Below are 7662 nucleotides of genomic sequence, written 5' to 3' on the forward strand. Positions count from 1 at the left end.
TCCTCGTATGTTAAAAATGGAATATATGTTTATGCCAAAGGCCAAGCACTGGGACCTATGGGGGCATTCAGTGCTAGAAAGGAAATGAAGAGTAGGTATAATTTAAAGGTGTAACAGGAGGAAAACCTCAAAGCAGTTGCACTTTGAAATAATTGTTAGAAGAGGGTGAATAGGAAGATGGAAGAGAGAGAGAACATGAAAGGAAGTACAGTAAAAGGAACGAAAGGGGTTGCAACTAGGGGCCGAAGTGACGCTGCAAAGAACCTTCCATAAATTCCTACAGTTCACCCCGTGAGGGGCACTGATGGCGCTACCCCCCTATGAGGCATATCAGGTTGTTAAAAACTCAATGGAAAACTCGTCAACATTTTTTGCACAAAAATATTGAAGACGCTTTCTTTAAAACAAGTGAATTTCAGATCAGGGGAACTGCAATTTTCTAAATGGTTAGTTTCATAGTCAATTTGAATTCCAGATAATCACAGTAACTGCTGTTCTCGGAAGTCTAAAACCATACACAGTTGAAAACCGAAGCATTTCAAATAATACCTCTGGACACCTCCTTGCCTAGCAACGATCAATATTCCTCCTTCGAAATAGGTCTCTCTTCTCTAGATCGAGAACTGGATGTTACAACGGTTTTTTTTTATAAAACCAACATCATTCACCACTGGATATTATATGTGGACCTGGTATAAAGTAGCTTCAATCTTGAAATTATCAAAGGCTTTGGCAACTCGGCCCTTCGAAGATTCAAAGTCGACCGTCGCACTAGGATGTCAGAAATAACACTGCTGCTTGTCCAAACAATGAGCCGCTCACTGGAAAAATCACGAATTCAGAGCTGACAAAAGAGATTAAACAAGACATCCTTTGGATTTCTTGTTTATTTTCATTATCAGTGACTTCTTCTTCTTCTTCTTCATCTTTGAAACGTGTCCACCAATTCAGCGGGCATTCATTGACTAAAGTCTTATTCTGGGCACGACTTCAGGAGAGAAGAAAATAAGCTTGGTTCTCAAACTTCAGAAGTAGGTCATGAACATTGTTATCGTTTAGTATCATTATTGTAGGAAGTTTCGATGGCGACCCACTAAACATGACTAACTACGATGCGTGATTGTCAACAAAGGCATAATATTTTTTATCGGAGTGGTTTCTTAATTAACCCGTTCTAACCCAGGTTAGAGATTGTGCTTATTATTATTATCATTATTGTTACTAAAGATCTGAATTTGAGTTTTTATTTCTGTCACGTTCATCTTTTTCGATTGGGTGGTGTTTATAGAGTGGGGTTCCGGGTTGTATCCTGCCTCCTTAGGAGTCCATCACTTTTCTCACTATTATTATTATTATTATTATTATTATTAGTATTCATGAAAACCTCATAATAGCATGAGTCACTAAAACGGCAAAGAAATCCACAGTTGTGTAGATGTAGGTATAGTTTCTATTTATTTGATTTAATTGTATATTTTATAAATATATATTTCTAAAATATATATTTACCCTGACCCCACTGTCGCTTTCTTCACCATTATTATTATTATTATTATTATTATTATTATTATTATTATTATTATTATTATTATTATTATTAAGTAGCTAGTATGGCTGTATATCGCAAAGCAAACTCACACTGCATCAAGAAACTAATTATCAAAACGCGTATAGAAGAGGATATACAATACAAATATTATAGTAATATATTATAAGTTGCCTCCAAAGAGCTTTTATTATACAAATATAAATTTATTGAGCAATATTCGTCCGTATAAAAGTACATTCACTAATAGACTTAAAGACCAATATTCGTCTGTGTAAAAGTACATTCACTTATAGACATATAAACCAATATTCGTCTGTACAGATGTACTTTCACTTAAAAACTTATCGACCAATATTCGTCTGTATAAAAGTTCATTCACTTTTAAACTTATAAACCAATATTCGTGTGTATAAAAGTAAATTCGCTTACAGACTTATAGACCAATATTCGTCTGTGTAAAAGTACATTTACGTATAGACTTTGTCTTCATAAATGGTTAAGTGTCTTTCATCCAGAGATATATACGTTGTGAAAAAAATAGCTTAGTCATCATAACAAATGTGATTTCCATCTAAATGAGATTTGGAGACCGACTTCAGTCCTCTCCAGATTATTAATCAAATGAAGCTCGTAAAGTAAAGGTGTTAACTTTCAAGAAAAAAAAAATCTTCTCATTTCCTTCATTATCAACTATCTAAGTTTGTTCATCGTGTCTTAAACAATAAGAAATCAATTACCTGATTACATTTCATTTCAATTTTAGTTTTCTTTAAAAGAAAACTATCGTGCCGGCTTTTTCTGTCCGCCCTCGGATCTTAAAAACTACTGTGGCTGCAAATTGGTATGTTGGTCATTCACCCCAAATCATCAGACATACCATCATCGTACTTCTGGCAGAGCTGTAGGTACCAACAACATAGGCCACCACCTGACAGTCAACTCGAATGAGCCAAAGAAACTTCCAAGCATTTTTTTACGTTTTCATCTTTCCAGTTTCCAGTTCCCCGTTGCGAATGTTTGAACATTTCTAAGACGTAATATTCCTCGCGCTGTTATCAGTAACCCCTTCACGAGCGAATCGCGGTCCTGAGCTTTCGTAAACAATGCCAATCTCCGTTTTGCAATTCAGCCTCGGTAAATAGTGCAATGTCAACAACGCGTACTCCTGCAGGGTAGTATAACTCTCTGGGTGCAGAGGCCAGCAGCAGATGGCCTGGATACAGACCTCACTGACGTGCGAGAGAGGATTGTTATTGCATATTTCATGTTGGTATCTGAACTGGTCCTTGGGTTTTATTAGATTCCTCAATGATGTCGATATTGTGTTGCGATCCACTTAGCATGTGAGTTCGTGAAATGAAAACCAGGATAAAAAAAAAAAAAAGTCATAGGTACAAATGTATCAGAAAAAAAGACATTAATTTTTCCGAGGTAGTGGCCCACATCGTTTTTTTTTTTTTTTTTTTTTTTTTTCAACCTGGTGTGCATCTATGTATCCACCTTTTGCAAAGGGGTGTTTAGTACAGGCCCGTTGGGTGTCACCGTAAAAAACAAAAAACTAAAAAAAAAAATATCATAAAAATAATGACCCCCCAAGAAATACTGGGAATTTTTTCCTGTGACTTTATTACCAGCCACTATGAAATTAATGTGACTTTTTTCCTACCACTTTTTTCCGGGCAAAATTGTGACTTATTTTCTGTGACTTTGTTTCCGGCCACCATGAAATTAATGTGAATTTTTTTTCTGTGACTATTTTTCCTGTGACTTTATTTCCGGTCACTATGAAATTAATGTGATTTTTTTTCCTACGAGTTTTTTCCTAGGTAAAATTCTGCCTTTTTTTCTGAGAATATTTTTACTGGGACTTTATTTCCGGCCACCATGAAATTAATGTGAATTTTTTCTTGCGACTTTTCCTAGCCAAAATTGTGACTTTTTTTCTGACTATTTTTTTCTGTGACTTTATTTCCGGCCACTATGAAATTAATGTGAATTTTTTTCCCGCTATTTTTTTTTCCTAGGTAAAATTCTGCCTTTTTATCTGTGAATATTTTTACTATGACTTTATTTCCGGCCACCATGAAATCAATGTGAATTTTTACTTGCGACTTTTTTCCTAGCCAAAATTGTGACTTTTTTTTCAGTGACTATTTTTCTGTGACTTTATTTCCGGCCACTATGAAATTAGTGTGATTTTTTTCCCTGCGACTTTTTTCCTGGCCAAAATTGACTTTTTTTTTACTATTTTCCCTGCGACTTTTTTCCTAGCCAAAATTGTGACTTTTTTGTTTTTACTATTTTTCCTGTGACTTTATTTCCGGCCACTATGAAATAAATGTGACTTTTTTTCCTGAGACTTTTTTCCTAGCCAAAATTGTGCCTACTTTTTCTGTGACTTTACTTCCAGCCAATATGAAATTAATGTGACAATTCGTTTTGCTAGTAGCTAACATATGTGTTAAAGGCTGGAAGTTATTAATTACGCAATATGTGCTTTCCTGGAAGCCTGACATATTTTGTTTTAAGTGGAAGGAAGATGGGGAGAGAGGAGAGAGAGAGAGAGAGAGAGAGAGAGTCATTCGGGTTATTGAAGTTGTTTTATCCTCATTCTAAATAAGGCCATTAATATTTATTTTATCTTCTCGTAGGTATTTTTTTTTTCTTTTGAGCTTCTAAAGCCATGAATATTTATAGTAAGCTGTAAAACCGACGCGCCGGACGCCCTTGGCAAACTCGAAAGAGGAGTCAGAGATTGCAAGCGACCAATATGGCAACAGCGATTAAACCACTAATTTCTAGACATATTCGACATGGCTGCCTTGTACACACTTGGCACAATTTAATTTGACTATCCTTTCAGTGCAATAATAATAATAATAATAATAATAATAATAATAATAATAATAATAATATTTTTTGTTAAAGATGATGGCAGCATCAGTGGAATTGATTTTATATATGGTCTTTTCAATTCTTCTTATTATTCTCTTCTCATCAGGGCTGATATTTGCTAATAGCTGGCCGATGTTCATATCTCGGTGAAAGAAATGTTTTCTAAAATATAATTTATTGATATGATAACAAAAGTGGTTAACAAATCTTAGTCTAAGGGTGTAACGGAATTCCAACGTTTCCAACCGTATCATCGGTTCATTTTCAAGGAAAGGTGAGCTTGAACTGATTGAAATGGGGTCGTTCGGCGGTATTTATTGTGTCCCAGGTGCTCTGTCTGATGGGCGCTGCATTTTCATTGGCTGAACAGAGGATTAAGTCCCTGAGTCAAGCCGTCTTGCAGAGGTGGAAGCTCGCACTGCTCTTCTCGTGCGGACGCTGGAGACTGGGAGCGTAGTATTGGGAAGGTCATTGCCGATAGACGGGGGCACCTGATTGGCCCGTTCGATCGGCTCTATGGTGCTGGCGGGCGGCGCCCTTCGTGCCACCGTCGGGAGGAGTGAAGTCTCTTGGGTGGTGTTGAGGCTGGGTCCTCTCCTTCCCGATGTGTAGGGCCTCCAAGAGGCGGAGGCGACGGTGGTCTGCTGCCTTATCGATAATTCTGATATTAGGAATAATGTCATTCCTAATTATCCTGGTATTGTGGACGTTTTTGGCATGATTATGGATGGCGCCTTCCTGAGCGTGGCAGGATATCCTCTTCGAAAATCGCATAGTCGTCATACCAATGTAAGCGCCGGGGCATTCCCGGACAGGGCATTGTACTGGTAGACAACGTTAGTTTTCTTGAGAGGGTCCTGCAACACGGGGCTGGATTGTTTTTCATAATCAGGCCACTGGTCTTCTTGCTCTTGTAGTAAATTATTAGTTTCACTTTTTTCGCAGGGTCCGTGGGGGAGACGTTCCTTTCTATGATGGTACGAAGGGCTCGCTCGTCCTCTTTGTATTTCTTATGAAATACTCCCTTGTAAAAGAGAGTGACGTCTTCAAGGGCGGCGGGACGAGGCTCCTGCTGATACCACTTATCGATGTTTCTGCGAATGCATTTAGTGATGTCCCGGTTGGAATACCCGTTGTTAATTAAAACTTGGGCAACACGTTCTAATTCAGTGTGCGTGTCACTGAATTAGAACGTGTTGCCCAAGTGGCTTTTAATTGACAATAATAATAATGATAATAGGCGATTCCAGGAACTCTCTCAAGGACAGTTTTGAAAATAGAAATTAAAATGTCTTTATTAGTTTTCTGGTAATTTTGTCAATAGAGAAACAGTCTTCCAGACAGATAGGCGACAGGCAAATCGAATGTATGACATATTCTCTTTGAGAGAGTTAACAATTGTAATTGCTTGGGAAGTTGGCAGATATATTGGATTTTTTTTTCTTGGGGTGGGGTGGTTGGGGGAATCCCGGGGAAGTGTAGGATTGAGGCTGGAGGAGGATATGGGATATGCCAGTGGAAATCGTACCCATAATCATAGGAGCACTAGGCACGATCCCAAGATCCCTGAAAAGGAATCTAGAAAAACTAGAGGCTGAAGTAGCTCCAGGCTCCATGCAGAAGAGTGGTGATCCTAAGAAACGGCACACATAGTAAGAAAAGTGATGGACTCCTAAGGAGGCAGGATGCAACCCGGGGGAACCCCACACTATAAATACCACCCAGTCGAATTGGAGGACTGTGATAGAGCAAAAAAAAAAAAAAAAAAAAAAAAAAAAAAAAAAAAAAAAAAAAAATACTAATAATAATAAAATAATAATAATTATATAATATTATTAATTATTATTATTATTATTATTATTATTATTATTATTTTGTACAAAGTTAAAAAGCACTACTGTGGCTTTTAATTGACAATGATAATAATGATAATAGGCGATTCCAGGAACTCTCTCAAGGACAGTTTTGAAAAATAGAAATTAAAATGTCTCTATTAGTTTTCTGGTAATTTTGTCAATAGAGAAACAGTCTTCCAGACAGACAGGCGACAGGCAAATCGAATGTATGACATATTCTCTTTGAGAGAGTTAACAATTGTAATTGCTTGGGAAGTTGGCAGATATATTGGATTTTTTTTCTTGGGGTGGGGTGGTTTGGGGGAATCCCGGGGAAGTGTAGGATTGAGGCTGGAGGAGGGAAAATATTAATTAACTTTGGGAATGGAAGTTTCTAAACTTGTGGCCTTACATAATTAGTACACTCAGTAGAGAAATATCATAGCAAAGGTAATTACCTTCTAAATAGTGACATGTTCTGGCCCAAGCGTCGTTAGGTCATAGACCGACTACCATAAGGTCTTTTTTGTTATGTAACGGAGATTGCAGTCATGATGTTTGCGATCGCTGGCTGCCTATAGCAACGAAATTATTCCCCCTCTCTCTCCTCTCTCTCTCTCTCTCTCATTAAAAACCATAAACATATTGGAACTCCAGACGTTCAATCGGAGATGCAATGCATTGTTACCCTAATACTGTCCTCCTAACATTTAATACATTTTTATCTGTAGTAATTTATTATTTATCTATTAATTACTGATTTTCTTAATAGGTGGGATCTCTTCTTCCTATAGTTTCCCTTACTCCTTCTACAATTCTTTTTTTTTTTTCTGAGGCAGTATATTCTTTGGAAGCTGGAATTGCAATTTAATTGTTTCTGAGAGCTGATTTCACATGCATAGATTTCATCTTCTGAATAATAATAATGGCTATTTCAGTTTATTATTATTAGTATTATTATTATTATTATTATTATTATTATTATTATTATTATTATTATTATTATCCTTTTTGTAATTATTATCACTATTTTTATCCCTTTGTCTTTATTACCCACCGGTTTTGTTTGAAAAGTAATAATAATAATAATAATAATAATAATAATAATAATAATAATAATAATAATAATAATAATATTAATAATAATCAAGACCTGAAAATAGAAATAAGGATATGGGATATGCCAGTGGAAATCGTACCCATAATCATAGGAGCACTAGGCACGATCCCAAGATCCCTGAAAAGGAATCTAGAAAAACTAGAGGCTGAAGTAGCTCCAGGACTCATGCAGAAGAGTGTGATCCTAGAAACGGCGCACATAGTAAGAAAAGTGATGGACTCCTAAGGAGGCAGGATGCAACCCGGAACCCCACACTATAAATA

General features: G+C 36.6%; 1 protein-coding gene across 3 annotated transcripts in view; it reads right to left on the reverse strand.

Annotated features, from left to right (window-relative positions):
- Positions 1-824, reverse strand: part of LOC135203059 (sialin-like) — a 39923-nt gene extending 39099 nt beyond the window's left edge. The window contains exon 1 of one of the 3 annotated variants that reach the window (XM_064232661.1): positions 550-824. The gene's annotated coding sequence lies outside the window, so the exon portion shown is untranslated. The remainder of the gene's footprint in view (positions 1-549) is intronic. The other 2 variants (XM_064232659.1, XM_064232660.1) reach the window with 2 other exon arrangements.
- Between the last annotated feature and the right edge of the window lie 6838 nt (positions 825-7662).

The sequence above is a fragment of the Macrobrachium nipponense genome, chromosome 33, assembly GCF_015104395.2.
Source record: "Macrobrachium nipponense isolate FS-2020 chromosome 33, ASM1510439v2, whole genome shotgun sequence".
Classification (NCBI taxonomy): domain Eukaryota; kingdom Metazoa; phylum Arthropoda; class Malacostraca; order Decapoda; family Palaemonidae; genus Macrobrachium; species Macrobrachium nipponense.